General features: G+C 36.5%; 1 protein-coding gene and 1 pseudogene across 1 annotated transcript in view; both read right to left on the reverse strand.

The window, feature by feature from the left end:
• Nucleotides 1–27,940, reverse strand: part of MYCT1 (MYC target 1) — a 135,093-nt gene that overhangs the window by 74,256 nt on the left and 32,897 nt on the right. The window lies entirely within an intron of this gene.
• LOC118858006 lies at nt 221–1,246 on the reverse strand (annotated as a pseudogene).

Consider the following 27,940-nt stretch of genomic DNA (forward strand, 5'->3'; position numbering starts at 1 on the left):
TCCAAGAGGCTAGAAAACCTGGTAACTTTGAAAGCCCTGGGCAAATTCCCACAACTGTTTATAAAACACCTACTCATAAGACCATACTCTGAATCTTTGTTCTTTCCTTTCTTCTTCTTCTCCTCCTCCTCCTCCTCCTCCTCTTCCTCTGTTTCCTCCTCCTCCTTTTCCTCCTCTTCCTTCTTCTTCATGTCACAATTGGAGAATTTTACCCCTAGCTTTAAGCGTTTTGCACTTCTTTGCCAATCTTGTAGCTGAGCCTTGTTCCCATAGGTTTTGGTGTGGGTGACTGGAAGCTGCCGGCGTTAGGCCTTGAATATGGTGTCTGACATTGTCTGAGAGGTCTCACTAATAGCAGTGTGATACATATTTCTGGCATGTTCTATGATTTTAATAAATTCCTTGGCAGCTTGTATATCAACAGTAAAAATTATTGAATCCTGTCCATGTCTGTGACTAACCAACTGAACATTGCCATCTAAATAGTAATGAACCTGAATCTTTAATTTTTTGGAGGGGGGAAGTCAGGGCAATTTGGGTTAAATGACTTGCCCAAGGTCATACAGCTAGTAAGTGTGTCAAGTGTCTGAAGCCTCATTTGAACTCAGGTCCTTCAGACTCCAGAGCCCGTGCTCTATTTACTGCACCACCTGGCTGCCCCCGGAATCTTTAATACTGCAACCATCTGAGCTACAGGTGGTGTGATGAGAAACTTCCACTCTGATCTCCAGAGACCATTCCAGAAGTTTTTAGGCTGAAATTGGTGGCTCTCAATACAGGCAATAACAGTCTTCTGCTCATCTATAATTTTAGCATAAACAGTACAGAAGCCACTGGAATAGTGATCTTTCACATAGGCCCTAAATGCACTGTCACAGGATTCCCTCCATAACTTTCAGAGCTCCATCTATGTGCTCAGATTCAGGGTCACCTGCTTCTTTCCATAAATGACCAAACTGAAAGGAACTTTATTTCTTGGATCTAAAAAACTGCCATTAGCCAGGACATCATGTTCTGTAATTAAGACCTGATCATCATATCCTTTCATTTTCACTAGAGTGAACTGATCCATGTTATACTGGGTGAATGCATGAGCTACCCCTTTCCTGAGAAGACTTTCATTGTTAAATAGTAACTGGACATCATTAAACACTTCATTAAATTATCCTGGCAGAGCATGAGCGATGAACTTGGCAGCTATCCATACCTTGTCTTAATCCTACACCCAGTCCTCGGAGTTGGCCATTAGGGCTGCTCTGTGAATGAAATTTTCACAGGACTAGGTGAAGAGGAAGAGAGGAACAGGGAATCTGCTTAACTGAGAGGACAAATGAGGAGAAGAAGGAAATAACTAGATAAAAGCAGGAAAAAAAACAGTTTCTACTGTTTGTCCCTCATTTTCAGAGTACCAATGACATCATGATGTTGGGGAAATGGGTGATGTCTTGACTTCTGTGTAAATTGGATTTAAGTGAGGCAGAGTTGCACAAAGTCATCAACTTCAATCTTTCTTCCAAACTCATCTAAGTCCAGTGGCAGGACCAATTCAAGACAACTGGCAATGGCCCAGGATACAGTGGATGACCTTGGCAGATGTCTGACCAAAACTAAAGTGCTCCACCATGTCTTCTTCAACCACCTTCACGGCCATTGAAACAAATTATTGTCATCTACTTATTCTGCTTGGGGAAATCTTCACAGGCTTGGGGCAGACATCCTCCTAACTCACTGATGTGTTTGAGGCCTACCAGCTACCTCCAGCCTGGTTTAGCCCATCTGCTAAGATCACCTGGCACTGGAGTGTGGCCACTGTGCATACTACAGCTTCTTGGATCCACAGCTTTTGTGGCAGGTAGACACCAAAGATGGATGAGCAACACTTAAAAGGCTCAGCAAACCCTCACTCTAAAGGTGCTAGTCCTCCCTGAACATCTTATACACCCCAAAAGTAAAAGAACTAATAAGAAAAATTCCAAAAAGAAATGGGTAACAAAGGTGAGGAGGTGATTAAAGGGAAGGGGAAGAGAGGCAGTGAGACTAGGTGCTACCTTAGAAAAGGATTAAAGTAACTGAAGAGATATCACATTGCCTTAGTTTATAGAGGAAGGGTGAAAGTCATAACTTAAAAAACAATATTAGAGACAAATGAAGGAACACAAATGTAACTTCATAAACTTAAATGTGAATGGATTTAAGAAAAACCTTATAATCTGCTCCTTATAAGAAACAGATGCTAAAAACAAAGACGTGTAAAATAAAAGTGAGAGGATAGAAAAAATGATTACTATGCATCAAGTGAATCCAAAAAAAATGAAGAGTTGCAGTCCTTCTAGTGGTCAAAGAAAAAAGCATTCAAAAATTTAAAGGGATAAACTGAGGAACTACATTATGCTGCAAAAAACCATAGACAACAACCCAATATAAGTAATAAACTTATATGCTCCAAATTCCTCAGCTTCCAAATTCACACAGGAAACATTAACTGAGCTACAAGAACACATAGAGAATAAAACAACGATGAAACAGAAACTCTAGTTTCAGTTTGAGATAAGACTAACAAAAGAGAAAAACAAAGAGAAAACATAAAACTAAAAAATTATTGGAGAAGCTAACGCTAAAAAGCTTTTGATTTTTTCTTAATGGGAATAAAAAAGAATTTATGTGTTTCTTAACACCGCATGGGATGTTTTTTTTAACAAACTTGAACATGTATTAGGGTACAAAGATATTGTAAATAAATGTACAGAAATAGGTATAGCTAATCCTTTATAGATTATTCTATAATTAAAAAAAACATAAGGTTCAGGAACCACAAACAAAAGACAAAGACCAAAATGAACCAGTACTCTATCTACCTAGCTGCTCTTTACAAAAAAAATAAGAAGCAAATTATGTGACTCTCAGCTATGATTCAGAGATATTTTTTGACCAAACAAAATATAGAGCCAATTACAAAATATAAATTAGAATAATTTTGATTATATGAAACTAAAAAGTTTCTGTGCATCCAAAACTAAAACAACTAAGATAAGAAGGGGAAAAAGTTCCGTTCCAAATTTCCCTAATAAGTCTTTGGTATCCAAGATATAAATAATGTATATGTAAAATATGTGTATACATGTGTATACGTTATACATATACACGCACATATATGTATATATGCACAATAGCTGCACCCCTATATATAAGTGGTCAAAGGATATGAACAGTTCTCAAATGAAGAATTTTGAAATATTTATGAGGACATGAAAAAATCCTCCAAATTAATAATAAGAGAAATGAAAATTAAAATAACTCTAATTTTTACCTCACATCCTACACATTGGCAAAGATGACCAAACAAATGGCAATGTTGGGGATCTTGTGGGAATATAGATACAAGAATACATCATTGGTGGATCCAAGGATTGCTATGCAAATATAGTAATGAAATGTCCATACTTGTTAAACCAGAGATTCTACTCCTGGAGCCTATACCCCAAGGAAATCACCGATAAGGAAAAAGTCTACATATGCACCAAAATGTCTATGGCAACACCTTTTGTGATACTAAAGAATTGGAAAGAAAGTGGAAACCCACTGATTATTGGAACAATAAACAAATCATCATACTTAATGTAATGAATGATTACTGTACTATAAGAAATAATGTTATGAATATAGAGATACATAGAAAAATCTACATGAACTGATGTATATTTTACAAAGCAGTGAGTAGAGCACCAACCCTGGAGTCAGGAGGACCTGAGTTCAAATCCAGCCTTAGACACTTGACACACATACTAGCTGTGTGACCTTGGGCAAGTCACTTAACCCCAATTGCCTTGTCTTCCCCCCTCCAAGAAAAATGAAAAAAGAAAGCATAGCCAAGAAAATGATATGCACAATTACTACAGGATGTAAATGGAAAGACACTCACATACACAAAATAAAAATTGAATTTAACGCAATTATTGAGATAAAGCATGCTTCTTGAATGAATAGATAAAAGGGGACTCTGCAAATCTATCCCTTCATGGAGATGGGAAGTCCACAATTGTTACACACTGAACATATTTTCAGACTTTTTCAATGTATTAATTAGTTGGGATATTTTTTCTTTTCTTTTTCTGTCATTAAAAGTACTATTTGTTATATGAAATGGTTCTTGAGTATGGGTAGGAAGGATAGTGGAGATAACTATGATGATTCAAAAAAACAGCAGAAGCCATAAATAAAAATTATTTTTTAAAAGTTCCTTCTATTCCTCACACCACTATTCCTCTCCTTACCTCTGGTATCTCTTCAATAAGAATTTTGAGTTTGTATCTGTCTACTTTCTCCCAATTAAAAATGGGATAGTGTCCCTTTTGAATTTTATTCACATTTATGCAAATTGCTCAAAAGCATCTTGGTGTAATGGAGAGAACATTGAAAAGTCAAAAGACTTTTGTTCTCATTCTAGCATTACTAGTAACTATCTATATTACCTTGGCCACCCCCCAAAATCTCTTGAGAATTCAGTTTCTCATATGTAAAAGTAAGGGGTTGGACAAGATAATCTTTCAGAATGAATTGAGCCCTAAAATTTGGTGGTGGGTCTGTGTATTATAAGTACTGCCACACCAAGAAAGCTACAAAATGAGATGTAAAAAGATGTGCAAATCATAGACATTGGCATTAGACTTCTAAATTCTTAAAGTACTGTGTGATCAGAACCCAAAACAATGGAGACGTGGCTGTGCCCAATAAAGTAAAACTTTTGCATTTTCTTGATTTAAAATTTTTTCATAAACAATGAGACATTAAGATTAAATCAAAATTTCCTTCCATATCTCCCCTTATAGTTTCTTTTTACCTTTGCTTTTTAAGACCAAACAAATACCAACACTCAAATATTCTAGAAAAGTTGAGAGCTTGATTACCCCTTTACCTAATATATGAAATGAGAGTCTCAGCCTGTAGATGGTGCTTTGAGACCATTTAGAACTATAATTTGAACTTTGTTAGATTCAGTTTTTAGGAAACCATAATATCCCTTTATTTATTTCAATGTTGTAGACCTCTAATTTAGTTTAAAATTTTAGTTTATGCATCTCTAATAGTAATTTTCAAAAGTTCAATAATTTTCATTTCTTTTTTTAAATCAACTAGTGGAAAAAGACATTTTAACTAAAAGATCTTCACATTTAGAAAGTTAAACATGCTCCCCTTTTCTTAGATTTTTATCATTTTTGTTATAGTGAAACTTTGTCTATTTTTTTCCTTAACCCTTCCTGTGATTTACCTATCGCTGAAAACCTAAATGTCTGACTCCCTTACTTGCTGCTATCATAATGTGCATATTTTATCAACAGAAATGAGATGATTATAAAATATCCTTTCCTTTATTCTTTGTAATTTTCTAAGCCACAATGATTTTGAGCTCTTTGGAGGGTAAAAAAAAAAAAAAACTACATCCTCTACTAGGAAAACCGTTCTGATGCAGGGCATTTGGGGAATATTCCTTTCAGAAAAAAAGTAGGTCATGAAGTAATCGTTCTAGGTTAGAAGAGAACTTGGAAATCATTTAAACCACAGAGAGGTTAAATGATTGACCTAAGAACTCATAGCAAGTTCGTGGAAGAAGGAGGATTCAAACCCAAGGCTTCAGATTCCAAATCCTACATCCTTCCCAGGAATCTATGTTACGTTCCATCTGCAAAGAGAACCTCTGTACTTGAGTGATGCTTCATGAGTTTCTTTTTTTTCCTCTCTCTCTTTCTCAAAGTTCAGTGGTAAAACATTGGAACCTACACTTGTACCTAGAGTAATACCAAATGATAGAATTTATAAAGTATCAATAAGGTTGAATTCCAATAAGAAATGAAAACAACAGATAAAATAAAATAATCCTATAGTATATGTGAGACCTGATAAAACGTGAGAATAACTTATTATAAAGAAATGAAAGTTCTGAGGCTTAATGTCCTAAAACAGTACTCTGTAGGGAATAATCAGTGAGCCCTGAATGTATAGATGATCTTGAAGCTGTGCTGAAAGTTTCAACATAGTTCGTAAATCTAACTAAACAGAGAAATTTTAATAATAGGAATAAAATACAAATAATTTAAGAATGAAAAAGTATTTTTTCTCATAGAATAAGCAATAATATCTATTTAATATTTTATAAATGTCATGCATGTTTTTGAACATGACATTACACAGATATAAACACACACAGCTCCTAAATGATTCCATTACTTTGATTCACAGGATGGTCTTTTTCCAATTCCTTTGAAATTTTTTTCAGGAAAAACCTCTCTAGGGAAACATTGCTTCATGACCAAGAAAACCCACTTAAATGATCATTATTTTATTATATTCACATTCATTTAAAGAAAGAAAACTATTTCCTACTAAGAATGGGCCTAGTGGTTGTTTAAATAAGTTGAGTTTTTCCCCTGTAACTTACATCTTGAACTTATTCACCAGAACTTAGTATAAATCATTCGTAGTAAGAACATTGCATGTTCTTTATGGATTGCATTGGATTTTCTACTTGGTAAAGCAGGGAAATCATCCATTCAAAATCAGAATTGCGACATCTATCACAGACAGCTATGTGATTGTTTGATCCCATGTGTAAGCCCTATAAATAGGAAAGTGTTTGAAATGCTGATCAGAGTACAGTGAAGAAGAAACAAGTAGTCAGCTCAGGAGTTAGGAAGAACAGCAGTCACTTCAATGAACAGGTGAAGTCCTTTGTGGCTTCATGGGAATTCACTGCACAGGAAGATTCTGAACATTCATTCACCAGCATCTTTGAGAGAGGAGCACACATCATCACAGAGAGGACGTTACATGTCAGGGTGAGTAGAGATTCTACTTGTCTTTATCTTTCTGCTGGAACTTCCCACAGATTACATAGAATTTTCTCTCTCTAACCAGTTTTCCATGTGTTTTTTTTTCTTTACATCAATATCAAAACCAAATTTCTCAGGTAATACTCTGAAATTTTATCTTATATGAGTTGCTTTTAATCACTCTATTGGCTTGTAAAGATTTTATCCTTTTTTCTTCTTTGTTGAGTTTTAGTTACTATTGTATGACTTCTGTTCCTTCAAGACTAACTTCTTTGTCTTATGTGTGAAGAATTCTCCTTGATCAGTGGTTGTGACAAGATTTTAACTTCTGTCTTGTTCAAGCAGTCAAGTTTTCCTTTTATAATAAATTGCTTCATTGTGACAGCAATTAAGTCTTCACTTTTTACAGTTTTAAATATTTCATTTTGTTGATCCTCTTATAGAAGGAGAATTTAAAACCCTGTTTCTTTTTAGAAACTTGCAGAGATATGTTAAGGGAATGGATATAAATATCCCTTCCTTCCTCTACACACTTTCTCTCCTCTAAGGGAATAAATATTTGAATGATAATATACTCTTCAATGAGAGTTTTGGCTTTATTTTTAATGTTAAAAGTGTTTAAGGTGTCTGACTGCAAATGCAAGGGAAGGGAATTCTGAGTAATCTCTCTGTTTCAACGTCTCTGTCTGTGTCTCTCCATAACTTTCTCATCTTTACTAGATAATTAAGATAAGGGCTAGATGAGAGCTCAAGTATTCATTGTTCCCTTTTTTGAAACTCACTCCTTTAGTTAGAAAAAAGATTTCAGGTTGACTGCTTACTCACACTTCTGTTCAAAAAAGGGTTAGTATCCTTTGGATTCATATGTCTTTCCTTGAAAAACAAGCATATAGTATAGAGCTGTGTGAAATTCATATGTAGTACTACATATAGCTGGAAGCTAATTTATATTCAAAGAGATGGAGGAAAATGGCAGAAATTCTAGAGCTTGAATCTCTAACAATGGTGCGGGTTTATCATTCAATGGAATGATAGTCACTTGTTTTGAACTTGGCATATTTCAATGCAATGTTCTGGGCTATTTTATAGATGACATCTGTGGCCCACAAAGGTGATCAAAATATTTCTTTTTCATTTATTTCAGATACACAAAGATGGAAACCAGAAGTAACTCCCAGGTCCTGGTATCACTGATGCTTCTTAGTGTCCTTTGCTCACAAACACTAGCATTACCTCTTGAAACATATTCTACCATGAGGTAAGTTGTTTTTTAACTTGAGAAGTTGCCTTCTCTCTCCCAACTCAGCTGTGAAGTGGGATGAGGAACCATATCCTGCTGACCACTTAAAGTTTGAGCCATGTGAAAATGCATCTTTTTTATTTGCTGATCTTCAATGATGTGATGTTCTTACTCATTTTACTCCCTAATCAGTTCCAGACAATAATACAAATAATTACAAAGGTACCCTGGAATTCACTTCTCTAGTGTCAGCTAAAGCAGCAGGATATAGGCTAAGGGTATGTTGGGGCACAACTTTAAATAATCCAAATGGAGGCTTTTCTTCTTTTGCTATTATTTTTATACCATCATTACTTTGGTGCACCTTCTCATGTAACATCACTTATCTACCTGGTATTTTTATTACAGTGACTTTCCTCTGCAATGCATTAGATAAAAATTTCAGGAAATATTACAGATATCAATATTGGTTTTTATTCAAAATGTTCACTTGTAGTATTTTTTGCCATGTTCTGATATTGTGTATTACAGCCTAAAAGATAGCATCATTTTTGGATATACAAATAAAGTGATTCAAAGCTCTAAAGCATAGATATTGACAGAATTAATTCAATATGAGTTCTTTTTTAAAAGGAAATCATATGTAGTGTAAAACATTTGTAATATGATTAGATTTTTATCCCTAAATATTTAGCTATTCCAGCCTCTATGAGCAATTCCAAATTTCATAGCTTAAAAAAATCATTATACTAGTTGAGTGGAGGTCAAGCAAAAAGTATATCTTTCAGGATTTTGCATAAAATAATTTTATGCTAAATCTCAAAAAGGAAAAGAAAAAATTCCCACTTTAAATCTCTCCTTCTATTTCCATAGATTAAAATCCTTTGCCAGCCTCTATAGGCCTTCCTTATTTCCTATTCATCAGGCTTTTATCTAGCTGAGTAAAAATTGCTCTTGTGTAAGGAGAACTCAGTCTATAAGGTAATCAATCAAAGCAGGCTCCTGTATATGTCTGAAAGCAGTCAGTTCTGAGACCAGAGAGTGGCAGCACCAACAGAGTATTCTGTAGTATAATGTAAGCTATAGAGTAATTAGCGACCATCCACTTTCTCTGCCCAGGTTGCAATCCTGAACAAAGTTGCTTGCTGAGGGGTACATTCCCATGTAGGATGTTATATCAATGAACATTTTAAGAGCTCTGGGAAGACAGTTTCCTTGAGCACTTTGCTTTGAACAGGCTAACGTAATTAATATAATTAAATCGGCTCATGTCATTTTATGGTCTGATTTTCCAAACCAAATCCCTAATTTCATTCTTAGAAACACAGTTTTGTTTACTAATTTGGAACATAAAATGTCTATTTTTCATATGCACAACTTCCCCATGTAGTGTATAGCAAATTCATGGTGTTTTCCCTTCCAGCAGGATAGGCAATAGTATGCTGTTTGACGGCCCTAATGAACTTGAACAAAATCTTGGTTTATTAAAGGTGAAAAATGATGATCTGGAAAGTTCATTACCTGAAAATGATTTGTCTTTTGGGGATGCTCCCAGGCCATTGAACAGGTGAGTTCATTTAGACTCATTGTTCTGTTATCTGAGAATTTTAGACAGAGTTCTGGACCTGGAGTCAGGAAGACAAAAGATCAAACCTGAACTCAGATATTCACTAGCTTTGTAAACCTTGGTAGATTACAACCTTTGCCTCAGATTCCTCTCCCTAAACATATAATGTTGTTGTTGTTAATTTCTTTATTCATGCCTGTCTCATGACCCCATTTTTGTAGTATTTTCTTGGCAGAGATAATAGAGTGGTTTGCCATTTCCTTCTCCAGGTTCCCATTTTACATTGAGGAAATTGAGGCAAACAGGTTAATTGACTTAGCCAAGGTCACACAGCTAGGAAGTATCTGATGCTGGAATGGGACTCAGGTTCTCCTCACTCCAGGCTCAGTACTCTATCCACTGCACCACCTAACTCCCAGGCTGGTTGTGAGGATAATAGGAGATCATATTTGTAAACTGTTTTGCAAACCATATGACATTACATAAAAGCTCTTTATTTTTATTATCATTGTCATCATGATCATTGTCATTACATTAAGATGCTGTATACTGCACTACTGAATACCATTCCTATACTACATGGTAGTAGTGTGTGTCCCACAAAGTTGGTCAATCTAGCTCACCAGAGCTGATTCATAGATCATTATTTCTACATCCCCTACAGTTATGGATTTGCTAGAAACATTATAATGAATCAGGTTGATCAAATCTTTCAATAGAGCTCTGTTCCACAATACTCATAATGTCTTCGTCTGTGCCATCCACTAAGGGCATTAAATGTTTCAGGGCTACATTGAAGTTGTTCTCCACGTAGCCAAGAGATCTTAGCTCTATACCAAGAACCTTCAAAAACTAAAGGCAGACTAAAAATTAAACTTGCTGTTTTGAAAAGTAGTGAGTTTCTTCTCATCAGAAATATTTGTATTTGGATGACCATTTGTTTGGAATGGGAGAGCAGCAGATTCCTTATTCAGATTGGAATAGATTTTAATGTCTATTTTCATTTCACCATTCTATGATTGCCAATGTGTTTGCTCCCATTCACCCTAACACAATTAACTGATTAATTAAACCATTAGTCAATAAGAACTAAAGCCAATGAATGAAATTAGGCATGAGAATCTGCTTAATTATCTATGAATCTCTTCAAAAAAGCAGAAAACAAAGCTATAATTTTAACAATTCCTAGGTTCCTGTTATTTTCCAAATTATTTCAAAGCTGTAATTGGATATATTGGAACTTTAGGAAGTAAAAGTCATTTTCCTAAAATTTTTAAAAAGATCACTTTGCATTTAAAGAGATAAGACTAGAATAATAATTGTCATTTAAAGCACTAAAGTAATTTGTTAAAAATGTATTCTAAATGATTGTCTACACAGTAATGAAAGACAACACTTATTTTGTACTAATTCTCAAGCAAATATGACTACTTTAACCTTTAAATGACCTTAACCCATTTTAGAAATAGAAGACATGGTGAGGGGACATTCACCAGTGATGTTTCCATTGCTATGGAGGCAAAGACTGCTAACGAATTCATTAAAAGCCTTATTGGAAGTCTATCTTGGTGAGCTATTTATTTTTTACTTACTCCATTTTAATTTACTAGTCATGAATTTATTTTTCACTAACAATGATATTTGATTTTTGTGTAACAAATGGATATTATTTTAAGGAATTCTTTGGCCTATTCACACTCACAAATTATTGCTTTGTTAGCATATGTGCTAAAACTTTTAAATTTAATGTGTTTCCAAAGCCTCCATGGCCGAAAACATGAGAAGTGTCGTTCACTACCAAAGCGTGAGGCTGATCCAATGCTTGATAACCCAGAGACAAGAGAGCAGCCAAAGGAAGCAATGAAGAAATATTTAAAGGACATTTTGGATCCAAATAACAGGTAAAGGAAATGTCTCTGTGTTTCTATATACCTATCTATATCTATCTCTCTGTATCTATATCTAAATAGATGTAGATAGGTAGGTAGATAGATAGATAGATGGATAGATGGATGGATATATATGGGTATAAATGGACAAAGTACAAATGCCAATACTTTGTACTATGTCTACAGGTTCCAATGTAGGGAGCTAACCTCAAGACCCCCATTTTCCCATGATGACTCATTGCTCTCACTTCTCGGGCTCACTATAACTATACTCAGGGTGTTGCTTATGTCTAGTTTTTCCCAAATGTTGGTAAAGGGAGCCCTAATCTTCAGTACAAAGTTGTGGTTGTCTAAGAATCTCAAAATGCATTTTCCCTGGTCTATCACAGTGCAGGAAATAAACCCACTACACCCTGAAAGTGATTCTCTAGAAGCAGAGATGATGCATTGTTTCTAATGGTAAGTCTAACTAAACAGTAATCATTCTGCCCTAGGCACAACTGCCTCACCCTCTAAATCTGCAGCAAGGTTGCACAGTGGACAGAGTACTGAGCCTGGAGGCAGGACAGCCTGAGTTAAAAATCTAACCTCAGACACTTACTAGCTGTGTGACCCTCAGCAAGTCACTTAACTTTTCTTTGCCTTGTTTTCCTTAACAGAAATGGGGATAGCATTACTGACCTCCCAGGGTTGTTGTGAGGATCAAATGAATAATTTTTGTAAGGTACTTAGCACAGTGCCTGGCATGGAGCAGGCACTGTGTGAATTCCTTTTCCCTTCTCCCCCTTCTATATCCAAGAATCATTTTGCATAAATATTCTTCTTCCTTAGGGGAAATATCTCCTCATTAGAGTGGGGCACTTTGTATTAGTAGACCATTTCAGGCTATACAATTCTGGTTTCTATTGATGTAGAACCCAATCCAATAATCAACTTAGAGCAAATAATTGTGATTTCTTATCATTATTTACATCAAGAATTAAGAATGAGCAGGTTGAAGTTCTGAATAGTGCCATGTTTTCACTTATCCACTGTCCCCCTCTTTTTTCTTGCACTGAGATGTAGAACAGAAATTGAATTTCCTTTTGAGAACAAAGCCATGATTTATTTTGTCTTAATCCATGGTCCATCCTTACACTTTCTCTCTGATTAAATATCTTCTTAGTATATAATATGAATTTTCTCTGAGGCAGAATGCTAATGCTTCATTGTATAGAAGTGGCAAATATTTAATGCTATACTGGCTAGGCCTCTAATACTTCATTTTCTTGTATTAGGGTCACACTTTTTGAAAAGTAGATTCCTCTATGAGCTAGCATAACTACCTAGAATCTGTTGATTAATCTTAAGGACTTTATTATAAAAATAATACAAAAATTTTTAAATGAGATGAGATTTGTTCTTAAAATCATTTTCTTTTATTTTTCAGAATTCTTACAAGAAATCTATGATGAAAAAATTGACTATTTTTTGAGTTCTATTTCAATCAATTAAAAAACATAGTCAATATGAAACCAAAAACCAATATATTTTGTAGTGAAAACTGTGATTAATTTGCTTCTTATGCAATAAAAATGGTATTGATACTGTTAGAGATCTTTGCCTAAATCTTTTATTCAAATGAGGTAAATCCTATGGCTTCATATGTTATGTATCCTTTCCTTTAATAAATGGATTGAAAAAAGAAGAGCATACTGGCTTTCAATATTTCTTGATCCCTGACTTTTTAAAATTGTAGGAAGAGAAAAAATACTGCAAAAAACTGTGCTGTCAGGGTTCACTTATAGACTATCCATAATTTGTGAACACAAGTAAAATTATTCCATCCAAAATGGAAAATAACCTATTCCCTCATGTTCAAGAAACCTCATGGTTTTTTTAAATTATTTTATTTCTGCTCTCAAGGACAGTTTTCCATAGAGCATAATTAGAAACTACCCACACTAAATTTACATTTCCAAAGCATGAATATGCATTGGAACCGATTACTTTTGATTTAGGGACTTACCTCTGTGCATGTAGCTCTGGTGTATGTAACTCTCACTGGATTCTAGGTTTGGGGAGGTGTGTAATGACACTGGGATAGATACGTATGTTGTTTAGAGGAGCAAAGCTATTCTTCATGGGTGCTCATTCTAAATCTCTAATGAAATTAGCAGTCTCATAGAGAAGGTAGATCTAGAGACACAACTAATTTTTTTTTTCAAAATGAAGGTAACTAATGAAATGTAGACAATAAAGACATTTGCTTTTCACTGCCAAGTTTTTATGTGTTTGATTAAGTGGATTGTTTTAGCCATTCACAGCCATGTATAAAAAGCACATTCAGAAAAATGTAGGCACTTAGAGAACTGACTAAAAAGTAATGACTCATAGATTGGCATTCACATGAAAAAGCAGATTCAAACATAAGTCTACATTTTGGGTTAATTCAAGTGTAGCCACCATAACCAACATACATGGATTCAAAAGTGGAGGGTAAATCACAAATACCAGATTCTATCATTGAATGAGTAATTTCACCAGCAAAGGTGAATTGGACACCCTTTCCTTGCATTGTATCTGACAATGGCCACCCCATAAATATTTCCTATTGAGCACCAACTGTGAGCAAGACGTCATGCTAGGGACACAAAAAAAGGATGAAATGCCATTCATGCCTTCAAGTAACATCCTAGTTGTGGATCTAAGAAATGTTTACATAAAATGATAAGGTGGTCATAAAGCTATTAGAACCAATCAGAGGTTACAAGTGAGGAGGGAGACATCAATATGTGCTAGATGGTCAAGAGAGACTTTGCAGAAAAAATAAAGTTTTGAGCCAATTCTGGGAGCCAAGATTGCAGAGTAACAAATAAGTCACTCTCATCATCCCTTATTGACCTTTGGAAGCCCAGAAAATATTGCCCCAAGAAAAAACAAGGAACAGCTGAGCCATCAGAAAGATGGGGTACAGCTGTCTTATAGGCCAGGAAGCTTGGGGGATTAACAGGAAAGCTCCCTTTCGCTCTGGGGAAGGTGGAGCTATACAAAATTGGGGGCATCTCAGCAAGCCAGGAGCAAGCCCCACCACAGCAAACTGCGGGAGATTCTGAGCCCCAGGGTGGTACAGTAGGCAAGCACCAACACCAGGACCCCCAAATGCCTCAGCACAGGCAGGGGATCCAATAGTATTCCAGCAACCAAATCGCCTGGTACTTCAGCATAATTCCAGGAAGCACAATTCCAGGAGGCATAGCTCTAGTCTGGCAGACATCCTCCAACAGCCAAACATTCAAGTGAAAACTTGAGTGAGCAGCTATACCCCTGAGGCCAGCCTCCCCACCCCTACCCCTACTCTGAGAGCTCCAGTGTTGCTGAAACCAGCTGAGCACATGGTAAGCTGCCAGCCACCTACAGCCTCTATCTGCCAGCACCTGAGGCCCCAGCACATAAAGCCAGTGACCAGGTCCCAGGCTCCCAGGTCAAGAAGTGTGCATCAGTGCCCCCTCCACTCCTGCAAGAGAGCTCAACTTTTAAAGCCAGGAAATAGGCAAATGCCATGAGTAAAAAACATAAATAGACAATGACTATAGATTCTTGCTGTGGGAACAGGGAAGATCAAGGTACAAATTTAGAAGAGGACCACATTGTTAATATACTCATATCTGAATCCTCAAAGGGGAATATGAATCAGTTTCAAGGCCCAAAAGCCTTGGAAGAGCTTAAAACGGATTTTAAAAGTCAAATGAGAGAGGAAGAAGAAAAATTGGGAAAAGAAATGAGAGGTATGCAAGAAAGAGTCAATAGTTTGGAAAAGGAATTACAAAATTTGACTGTACAAAACAAGTCCTTAAAAAACAAAACTGGCAAAATGGAAAAAAGTATACTAAAGAAAACAACTTCTTAAAAAGTAGAATTGGTGACATGGAAAAGGGGGCACAGAAACTCACAAAAGAGAACAACTCCTAAAAAAGTGAAATGGACCAAATGGAAAAGAAGATACAAAATCTAGAAGAAGAAATCTAACAGAAGAAAACAATGTGTTAAAAATTAGAATGGGGCAAGTGGAAGCTAATGACTCTAAGAGATATCAAGAATCTGTCAAACACAACAAAAAATTAAAAAAGAAAAGAAAACCTAAAATAGCCCATTAGTAAAACAATGCACCTGGAAAACAGATCCAGGACAGACAATGTAAAAATGATTGGTCTACCTGAAAACCATAGTGAAAAGAAGAGCCTAGACAGCATCTTTCAGGAAATCACCAAAGAAAACTGCCCTGAGGTCCTACAAACAAAAGGCAAAATAGTCATCAAAAGAATCCACCAATCACTTCCTGAAAGAGATCCCAAATTGGAAACACCAAGGAATATTGTGGCTAAACTCCAAAATTACCAGATCAAAGAGGAAATATTGCAAGCAGGCAAATATCTTGGAACCACAATCAGGATTAGGCAAGACCTTGCAGCTTCTATGTTAAAGGATTGGAGGGTATGGAATACAATATTCCATATGGCAAAGGAGTTTGGATTAAACCAAGGATCAACTACCTAGCAAAACTGAGCATCATCTTTTAGGGGAGGAGATGAAATACAGTACTTCCAAACCTTACTGAAGAAAGATAAGTCTCAACAGAAAAGTTGACCTTCAAATACAAGAATCAAGATACACATAAAAAGGGAAACAGGAAAGAAAACAACATGTTGTAAATAAGGACAAACTGTTTACATCCCTACAAGGGAAGATGACACCTATAACTCTAGAGAACTGTGTTGTTATTATAACATTTAAAAGGAGTATACATAGACAGAGGGCATAGGTATAAGTTGACTTTGATGTGATGATTAAAAAAAACTAAGTGGTGAAAAGCAGTTGTAATGGGAGAAGAGGAAAGGAGGAGGCAGACAAGGGTAAATTACATCACATGAACAGGCACAAAAACCAATTACAGTAGAGAGAAAGCAGGGAGGGAGATGAGCATTGTTTCAACTTTGCTTTCATCAGATTTGGCTCAAAGAGGGAATAACATAATCAGTTAGGTATAGAAATGTAACTTACCCTACAGGAAGTAGGAGGGAAAGGGGGAAAGAAAAGGGAGAGGGTGGATAGAAGGGAGGGAAGAAATAGTAAGGGTAATGGAGAAAAAAAGAGAGCGAACTGATAGAAGGGAAGACAGGCTGAGAGGGGTGATGGTGAGGAGGGATAGGGAGAAAGTAGAGAGAAAAGCATAAATGAGCAAGAAAATAGGATAGAAAGAAAGACACAGATAGCAATCATAGCTGTCAATGTGAATGGAATGAACTCTCAAATAAAATGGAAGTGAACAGCAGAGTGGATTAAGAACCATAATCCTACAATACATTATTTACAAGAAACATATTTGAAGCAGAGGGATACACACAGAGTAAAGGTAAAAAGCTGGAAGAGAATAAATTATGCTTCAGCTGAAGTTAAAAAAAAAAGCAGGGTAGCAATACTGATCTCAGAAACAGCAAAAGCAAAAATAGATATAATTAAAAGAGATAAGGAAAGGAACTGCATCCTGCTAAAAGGTGCCATAGACAATGATGTAAAATCTTTACTAAACATATATGCACCAAATGCTGTAGCATCCAAATTCTCAGAGGAGAAGTTAAGGGAATTACAGGAGTAAGAGATAACAAAACTATACTAGTGAGGGACCTCAACCTCGCCCTCTAAGAACTAAGGAGATCTAAACACAAAATAAACTAGAAATAGGCAAAGGAGATGAATAGAATTTTAGAAAAGTTAGATTTTAGAGTAATTGAATGGGGATAGAAAGGAATATGCCTTTTTTCTCAGTGGTTCATAGCACCTACACAAAAATGGACCATGTACTAGGGCATAAAAACCTCACAATCTGGTGCAGAAAGGCAGAAATATTAAACGCATCCTTTTCAGCTCATGATGTAGTAAAAATTATATGCAATAAAATGCCAGGGAAAGATGGATTAAAAATTAATTGGAAACTAAATAATCTAATCCTAAACAATTAGTGGGTCAAACAACAAAATATAGAAACAATCAATAACTTCATCCGAGAGAATGACAATAATGAGACAACATACCAAAACTTATGGGATGTAGTGAAAGCAGTTCTTAGGGGAAGTTTTATATCTCTAAAGTCTTACATGAATAAAATAGACAAACAGGAGATCAATGAATTGGGCATGCAACTAAAAAAGCTAGAAAAAGAACAATTCAAAAATGCCTAACTAAATACCAAATTAGAAATCTCTCAAAGGAGAGATTAATAAAAGTGAAATTAAGAACACTCTTGAGCTAATAAATGAAAGTAAGAGCTGGTTTTATGAAAGTAAAATAAAATAAAATAGATAAACCTTTGGTAAATTTAATGTAAAAAAAGAAGAAAATCAAATTACCAGCTTCAAAAATGAAAAGGATGGCTTCACCACCAATGAAAAGGAAATCAAAACAACAATTAGGAGTTATTTTGTCCAACTGAAAGCCAATAGATTTGACAATCTTAGTAAAATGGACAAATATTTACAAAAAGCTAAATTGTCCAGATTGACAGAAGAAGTAATAAAATACTGAAATAAGTCCATTTCAGAAAAAGAAATTGAATTAACTATCAATGGACTCACTAAGAAAAATCTCCAGGGCCAGGTGGATTTACAAGAGAATTGTATAAAACATTTAAAAAACAACTAATTCCAATAGTATGTAACTATTTGGGAAAGTAGTCAAAGAAGGATTCCTACCAAATTCTATTTATGATACAAATATGGTGCTGATACCTAAAGAGGGGAGACCCAAACCAGAGCAAGAAAATTATAAATCAATTTCCCTTATAAATATAGATGAAAAAATTAAATAAAATGTTAGCAAAGAGATCATAGTAACTTTTCTCAAGGATAATACATTATGACCAGATAGGATTAATACCAGCAATGCAGGGCTGGTTTAATATTAGGAAAACTATCAGCATAATTGATCATATCAACAATAACACTAACAGAAATCATATAATTGTCTCAATAGATGCAGAAAATGCATTTGAGGAGGGCGGAGCCAAGATGGCGGCTGGAAAGCAGGGACTAGCATGACCTCCGTGCCGAGTCCCTCCAAAAACCTATAAAAATGGCTCTGAACCAATTCTAGAATGGCAGAACCCACAAAACAGCAGAGGGAAGCAGGGCTTCAGCCCAGGACAGCCTTGATCGTCTCTGGGTGAGGTCTATCCCACACAGAGCTGGGAGCAGAGGGGAGCCGAGCCCAGCTGAGCCCAGTGTGAGCTGCGCGGACCAACCAGACCAGAAGCTGGGCGGAAAGTGCCCTAGCCCCTGAATCAGTGAGCTGCGGCAGTTACCAGGCTTCTCAACCCACAAACACCAAAGACTGAGGAGAAGGTTAGTGGGAAAAGCTGAGGGAGTGGAAGGAGTTCGCGGTTCGGCTACCAGCCCCAGGGGCAATGGAGGTGGGGCAGCTACAGCTGTTGTTGCTTCCGGCCTCAGGCCCACCTAGTGGGAGGAATTAAGTGGCAGATCAGAGCAGGAGTGCACAGCCTGCTGAAGATCTAAGCCCAGTTCGGGTTGGGGGTTCTTGGGGAAGGAGCAGTGCTGGTGTGACAGAGCTGGCACATCCCCCCCAAACATGGAACATAGAACTCTTTAGTCTACAAGCAGTCATACACCACTGAAAAACTCAAGGGTCAAGTTAGTTGATTGGGAATATGGCAGGCAGCGAAAACGCACCCAGATTCAGTCTCAGAGTTTGGATTCTTTCTTTGGTGACAAAGAAGACCAAACCATACAGCCAGAAGAAGTCAACAAAGTGCAAGAGCCTACACCAAAAGCCTCCAAGAAAAACATAAACTGGTCCCAGGCCATGGAAGAGCTCAAAAAGGATTTGGAAAAGCAAGTTAGAGAAGTAGAGGAAAAATTGGGAAGAGAAATGAGAAGGATGTGAGAAAACCATGAAAAACAAGTCAATGACTTGCTAAAGGAGACCCAAAAAAAATACTGAAAGATACACTGAAGAAAACAACACCTTAAAAAATAGACTAACTCAAATGGCAAAAGAGCTCCAAAAAGCCAATGAGGAGAAGAATGCCTTGAAAGGCAGAATTACCCAAATGGAAAAGGAGGTCCAAAAGACCACTGAAGAAAATACTACTTTAAAAATTAGATTGGAGCAAGTGGAAGCTAGTGACTTTATGAGAAATCAAGATATTATAAAATAGAACCAAAGGAATGAAAAAATGGAAGACAATGTGAAATATCTCCTTGGAAAAACCACTGACATGGAAAATAGATCCAGGAGAGATAATTTAAAAATGATTGGACTACCTGAAAGCCATGATCAAAAAAAGAGCCTAGATATCATCTTTCAAGAAATTATCAAGGAGAACTGCCCTCATATTCTAGAGCCACAGGGCAAAATAGAAATTGAAAGAATCCATCGATCGCCTCCTCAAATAGATCCCAAAAAGAAATCTCCTAGGAATATTGTTGCCAAATTCCAGAGCTCCCAGATGAAGGAGAAAATACTGCAAGTAACCAGAAAGAAACAATTTGAGTATTGTGGAAACCCAATCAGAATAACCCAAGATCTGGCAGCTTCTACATTAAGAGATCGAAAGGCTTGAAATACAATATTCCGGAGGTCAATGGAGCTAGGATTAAAACCTAGAATCACCTACCCGGCAAAACTGAGTATCATGCTCCAAGGCAAAATATGGATTTTCAATAAAATAGAGGACTTTCAAGCTTTCTCAGTGAAAAGACCAGAACTGAATAGAAAGACTTTCAAACACAAGAATCAAGAGAAGCATGAAAAGGCAATCAAGAAAAAGAACAAGAAAAAGAAATTGCAAGGGACTTACTAAAGTTGAACTGTTTTGTTTACATTCCTACATGGAAAGATGATGTGTATGATTCATGAGACCCCAGTATTAGGGTAGCTGAATGGAATATGCATATATGTATATATGTTTATGTGTATATATATATATATAAGTGAATGTGTATGTATGTATATATCTATGTGTATATATATATATTATATATATGTATTGAGAGAGAGAGAGAAAGAGAGAGAGAGAGAGAGGGAGAGTGGACACAGGGTGAGTTGAAGATGAAGGGAAGATATCTAGAAGAAATAAAATCAAATTAATGGATGAGAGAGGAACATATTGAGAGAGGGAGATAGGGAGAGACAGAATGGGGTGGATTATCTCGCATAAAGGTGGCAAGAGGAAGCAGTTCTGTGGGAGGAGGGGAGAGGGCGGGTGAGGGGGAAATGAGTGAATCTTGCTCTCATCAGAGTCGGCCTAGGAGGGAATACCATACATACCCAATTGGGTATCTTACCCCACAGGAAAGAAGAAGGAAGAAGATAAAAAAAGGGGGGGGGATGATGGAGGGGAGAGCAGATGGGGGTGGAGGTAATCAAAAACAAACACTTTCAAAAGGGGACAGGGTCAAGGGAGAAAATTCAATAAAGGGGGATGGGTTGGCAAGGAGCAAAATATAGTTAGTCTTTCAGAACATGAGTATTGTGGAAGGGTTATACATAATGATACACATGTGGCCTATGTTGAATTGCTTGACTTCTTGGGGAGGGTGGGTGGGAAGGGAGGAGGGGGGAGAATTTGGAACTCAAAAGTTTTTAAAAACAGACGTTCAAAAACAAAAAAAAAGTTTTTTGCATGCAACTAGAAAATAAGATACACAGGCAATGGGGAGTAGAAATTTAGCTTGCCCTACAAAAAAGGAAGGGAAAAGGGGATGGGAGAGGAGTGGGGTGACAGAAGGGAGGGCTGACTGGGGAACAGGGCAACCAGAATATATGCCATCTTTGAGTTGGGGGGGAAGTAGAAATGGGGAGAAAATTTATAATTCAAACTCTTGTGAAAACCAATGCTGAAAACTAAATATGTTAAATAAATAAATAAAATTTAAAAAAATGCATTTGAGAAAATGCAACACCCATTCCTATTAAAAACACTAGAGAACATAGGAATAAGTGGATTCTTCCTTAATATGATAGGTAGCATCTATCTAAAACCATCAGCAAGCATTATATGTAATGGAAATAAGCTAGAAGCATTTCCAATTAGATCGGGGGTGAAAAAAGAATGTCCATTATCACCACTGTTATTCAATATTGTACTAGAAATTTTAGCTTTAGCAGTAAAAGAAGAAAAAGAAATTGAAGTAATTAGAACAGGCAAAGAAGAAACAAAGCTATCACTCTTTGCAGATGATATCATGGTATACTCAGCAAATCCTAGACAATCAAGTATAAAACTATTCGAAATAATAAACAACTTTAGCAAAGTTGCAGGATATAAAATAAACCCACATAAATTATTGGCATTTCTATATATTACTAAGAAACCCTAGAAAGAGAAATTCTATTTAAACTTACTCTAGACAATGTTAAATATTTGGAAGTCTACCTGCCAAAACAAACCAAATAACTATATGAATACAATTACAAAATAGTTTTCACACAAATAAAGTCAGATCTAAACAACTGGAAAAATATCAGTTTCTCATGGTTAGGCCAAGCTAATATAATCAAAATGACAATTCTACCTAAATTGAATTACTTGTTCAGTGCCATACCAACCAAACTACCAAAAATTATTTTATAGAGCTAGAAAAAGTAATAAAATTAATCTGGAGGGACAAAATTTCCAAAATATCAAGAGAATTAAAAGAAATACAAGGGAAGGTGGCCTAGCTATATCAGATCTTAAATTGTATTATAAAGCAGCAATCATCAAAACTACTTGGTACAGGCTAAGATATAGAGAGGTGGATCATTGGGATAGGTCAGGTATGCAAGACACAACAGTTAATGACTATAGTAATCTACTATTTGGTAAATCCAAAGACTTCTGGGATAAGAACTCAATAATTGACAAAAACTCCTGGGAAAACTGGAAAATAGTGTGACAGAAACTTGGCTTAGACCAACATCTTATACCCTACACTAACAAAAATTCGAAATGGGTACATGATTTAGACATAAAGGGTGATACCATAAGCAAACTAGGAAAGCAAAGAACAGTTTGCTATGCAGAACGGAAGAATTTATGACAAAACAGGAGATAGAGAACATTATGAAATGCAAAATGGATGATTTTGATTACATTAAATTGAAAAGTTTTTGCACAACCAAAGCCAATGCAACCAAGACTAGAAGGGAAACAGAAAGCTGGGAAACATTTTTATAGACAATGTCTCTGATAAAGTCCTCATTTCTTTTTTTTTTCAATTATTTATTTATTTAATATTTTTAGTTTTCACCATTGATTTCCACAAGAGTTTCAATTACAAATTTTCTGCCCATTTCTATCCTCCCCCCACTCCAAGATGGCATATATCTGATTGCCCTGTTCCCCAGTTATCCCTCTCTTCTGTCACCCCACTCCCCCCCCATCCCCTTTTCCTTATTTTCTTGTAGGGCAAGATAGATTTCTATGCCCCATTGCCTGTATATCTTATTTCCTAGTTGCATGCAAAAAATTTTTTTGAACATCTGCTTTTAAAACTTTGAGTTCCAAATTCTCTCCCCTTTTCTCTCCTCACCCACCATCCGTAAGAAGGCAAGCAATTCAATATAGGCCACATACTTATCATTATGCAACACCCTTCCACAATGCTCATGTTGTGAAAGACTAACTATATTTTGCTCCCTCCTATCCTATCCCCCTTTATTCAGTTTTCTCCCTTGACCCTGTCCCTTTTCAAAAATGTTTGCTTTGGATTACCTCCTCCCCCTATCTGCCCTTTCTTTTATCCTCCCCCTTTTTTATCTCCTTTCTCCTTCTTTCCTGTGGGGTAAGATACCCAATTGAGTGTGTATGTTATTCCCTCCTCAAGTCAAATCGATGAGAGCAAGATTTCCTTATTCCCCCTTGCTTGCCCCCTCTTCCCTTCCTATGAACTGCTTTTTCTTGCCATTTTTATGTGAGATAATTTATCCCATTCTATCTCTCCCTTTCTCCATCTCTCAATATATTCCTCTCTCATCCCTTAATTTGATTTTATTTTTTTAATATATCATCCCTTCATATTCAACTCACCCTCTGCCCTCTGTCTATATATATGTATATTCCCTTCAGCTACCCTAATACTGGGGTCTCACGAATTATACATATCATCTTTTCATGTAGGAATGTAAACAAAACAGTTCAACTTTAGAAAGTCCCTTATGATTTCTCTTTCTTGTTTACCTTTACAAGCTTCTCTTAATTTTTGTGTTTGAAAGTCAAATTTTCTATTCAGCTCTGTTCTTTTCATTGAGAAAGCTTGAAAGTCCTCTATTTTATTGAAAGTCTATATTTTGCCTTGGAGCATGATACTCAGTTTTGCTGGGTAGGTGATTCTTGGTTTTAATCCTAGCTCCATTGACCTCCGGAATATCATATTCCAAGCCCTTCTATCCCTTAAGTAGAAGCTGCTAGATCTTTTGTTATCCTGATTGTGTTTCCACAATACTCAAATTGTTTCTTTCTGGCTGTTTGCAGTATTTTCTCCTTGATCTGGAATTCAGTTACAATATTCCTAGGAGTTTTCTTTTTGGGATCTTTGTCAGGAGCCAATCAGTGGATTCTTTCCATTTCTATTTTACCCTCTGGCTCTAGAATATCAGGGAACTTCTCCTTGATAATTTCTTGAAAGATGATAACTAGGCTCTTTTTCTGTTCAGGGCTTTCAAGTAGTCCAATAATTTTTACACTATCTCTCCTGGATCTATTTTCCAGGTCAGTGGTTTTTCCAAGGAGTTATTTCACATTGTCTTCCATTTTTTCATTCCTTTGGTTCATGTTTTATAATATCTTGATTTCTCATAAAGTCACTAGCTTCCACTTGCTCCAATCTAATTTTTAAGGTAGTATTTTCTTCAGTGGTCTTTTGGACCTCCTTTTCCATTTGGGTAATTCTGCCTTTCAAGGCATTTTTCTCCTCATTGGCTTTTTGGAGCTCTTTTGCCATTTCAGTCAGTCTATTTTTTAAGGTGTTATTTTCTTCAGTATTTTTTTGGTTCTCCTTTAGCAAGTCATTGACTTGTTTTTCATGGTTTTCTTGTATCACTCTCATTTCTCTTCCCAATTTTTCCTCTACTTCTCTAACTTGCTTTTCCAAATCCTTTTTGAGCTCTTTCATGGCCTGAGACCAGTTCATGTTTTTCTTGGAGGCTTTTGATGTGGCCCCTTTGACTTTGTTGACTTCTTTAGGCTGTATGTTTTGGTCTTCTTTGTCACCAGAGAAAGATTCCAAAGTCTGAGTCTGAATCTGAGAGCATTTTCACTGCCTGTTCATGATCCCAACCAACTATTTGACCCTTGAGCTTTTCATTGGGGCATGACTGCTTGTAGAGTAGAGAGTACTTTGTCCCAAGCTTGAGAGATTGTGCTGTTGTTTTCAGAGCTATTTCTACACAGTGAGCTCTGCCACACCAGCATTCCTCCTGTTCTGATCTGCCACTTAATTCCTCCCACCAGGTGGGCCTGGGGCCAGAAACAACCACAGCTATAGATCTGGAAGCAGCCTCAGAGCTGCACAACCTCTGCTGCCCCTGGGGCGGTGGCTGACCGGGCACTACTTTCACTCTACCTGCAGTTTTTTCCACTAGCCTTCTCTGTTTTCTTTGGTATTTGTGGGTTGAGAAGTATAGTAACTGCCACAGCTCACTGATTCAGGATGGTACAGCTTGTTCTACCTGGCTCCCGGTCTGGTTGGTCTGTGTGCAGCTCGTGCTGGGCTCTGCTCTGCTCCCAGCTCTGTGTGATAGACCTTACCCAGCAACCATCCAGGCTGTCCTGGGCTTGAGTCCTACTTTACTCTGGTATTTCATGGGTTCTGCAGTTCTAGAATTTGTTCAGAGACATTTTTATAGGTGTTTGGAGGGTTCTGGGGGAGAGCTTTAGGCAAGCCCCTGCTTTCCCATCGCCATCCCGGCTTCTCCCCTAAAGTCCTCATTTCTAAGATATATAGACAACTGCATCAAATTTATAAGAATACAAGTCATTCCCCAGTTGATGAATGGTCAAAAATATGAACAGGCAGTTTTCAGAGGAAGAAATTACAGCTGCCTGTAGGCAAATGAAAAAATGCTCTAAATTACTATTCCTCAGAGTTGTTTTGATTTACATTTCTCTAATGAATATTCACTGAGCCATCAGCAGCCTATGTGGCTTCAGTTTAGGTTGGCTACCATAACAAAACAGTAAAATGATAAATGTTGTAGAAGATGCAGGAGAGTTGGAACTCTGATTCATTTTTGGTGGAGCTGTGAACTGATCCAACCATTCTGGAGAATAATTTGGAACTATGTCCAAAGGCCTATAAAACTGTGCATATCCTTTGACCCAGCAATACCACTTCTAGGTCTGTATCCCAAAGTGATCATAAAAATAGAAAAAAGACCCACATGTACAAAAATATTTATAGTAGCTCTTTTTGTGGTGGCCTAGAATAGGAAATTGAGGGGATGCCCATCAATTGTGGAATGGCTAAACAAGTTGTGGTATATGAATGTAATGCTATAAGAAATGATCAGCAGGTGGACTTCAGAAAAACCTGGAAAGTCTTAGATGAACTGATGTTAAGTGAAATGAGCAGAACAACATTGTACACAGTAACAGCCACATTGCGTGATGACTGACAGCAATAGACTTAGTTCCTCTCTGCAATTCAAGGATCTAAGACAACTCTAAAAGACTCATGATGGAAAATGCTGTCCACATCCGGAGAAAGAATTTGGGAGTCTGAATGTAAATGGAAGCATATTATTTTCTCACTTTTTCTTTTGTTATTTTGTTTTATTTCTTATTTCTTGTAGTTCCTCCCATGAGTTCTAATTCTTCTATACATCATGACTAATGTGAAAGTATGTTTAATATGAATGTATGAGTAATGCCCATACCAGATTGCATACCATCATGGGGAGGCGGGAGGAGAGAGAGGAGGAGAAAACTTAAAACTCAAAATCTTATGGAAGTGAATGTTGAAAAATAAAAATAAATCATATATAAAGTTTTATTATATTTAATATATAATTAATATTAGACAGAGAGATTTGAATTGGATCTTGAAATTAAAAGTACAATAGTTTAATAGGCAGAGAAGATGAGGAGGTTGGAAACTGAGTAACAAATGGCAGGAATCACAGGGGACACTTGAAGTGTATTTGTTGAATGAGCCAGACCAATTTGATAGAAACAGGATGTGTCTATCTAGAATATTAGTATAAAATGAATTTGGAAAATTAGGGAGATTGGGACATGATGGTAGAGGATCTAAATACCTGAACAAGGAGTTGGGACTATAATATGTAGACAGGACATGAAGAAGCCATTTGAGGTTTTTTGAGCAATGAAATTGGTGCTTTAGTAATGAGATCTAGAAGCAATGTGAAGAAATGAATCCTAAAGCGGGAATGGCTTGAATCATCAACACTAATAAGAATGCTATTGCAATACTGTAAATGTAAGGCCATGTGCACCTGGGTTTTTGTGGTGACAACTGAATGGAAAGGAAGAGCAAGAGATTTGAGATGTACTAGGAGAAAGAGTAAGACTTGGTAACTGATTGGATATTGGGGGCCATGGAAACACAATTGTAAATAGATTCTTTTTTATTTAATTTATTTATTTTCAGTTTTCAATATTAACTACCATAAATTTTAAATTTTTTCCCTCTACCCGTACATTCATATTAAACACATTTTCACATTAGTCATATTGCAAAGAAGTATTATAATGAGTGGGAGAAACCATGAGAAAGAAAACAAAGCAAAACAAAAGAGAAAAGAGTCCGCTTTGCTCTACATTCCAACTCCATAGTTCTTTCTCTGGATGTGGAGGGCATTTTCCACCATGAGTCCTTTGGAAAAGTTTTAGGTCCTTTCATTAGTGAGAAAGGTTCAGTCTATCAAAATCAGTCCTCACACACTGTGGCTGTTACTATGTACTGTGTTCTCCTGGTTCTGCTCACTTAACTCAACACGAGTTCATATATGTCTTTCCAGGTTGTCCCGAAGTCCACCTATTCCACTTTACAGCACAATACTATTCCATTATATTCATGTACTGAAACTTGTGCATACATTCCCCAATTGATAGACTTCCCCTCGATTTCCAGTTCTTGGCCACCACAAAAGGAGTTGCTATAAATATTTTTGTACATGTGGGTCCTTTTCCCATTTTTATGATCTCTTTGTGATACAGCCCTAGAACTGATATTGCTGGGTCGAACAGTACCCATATTTTTATCGCTCTTTGGGTATAGTTCCAAATTGCTTTCCAGAATGGTTGGATTGGCTCACAGCTCTATGAACAGTGAATTAGTGTTTCAGCTTTCCCACAGGTACAACATTTATAATTTTCCTGTTTTGTCATGTTAGTCAATTTGGTAGGTTTTATGTGGTAACTCAG

This window comes from Trichosurus vulpecula, chromosome 7 (genome assembly GCF_011100635.1).
Source record: "Trichosurus vulpecula isolate mTriVul1 chromosome 7, mTriVul1.pri, whole genome shotgun sequence".
Classification (NCBI taxonomy): domain Eukaryota; kingdom Metazoa; phylum Chordata; class Mammalia; order Diprotodontia; family Phalangeridae; genus Trichosurus; species Trichosurus vulpecula.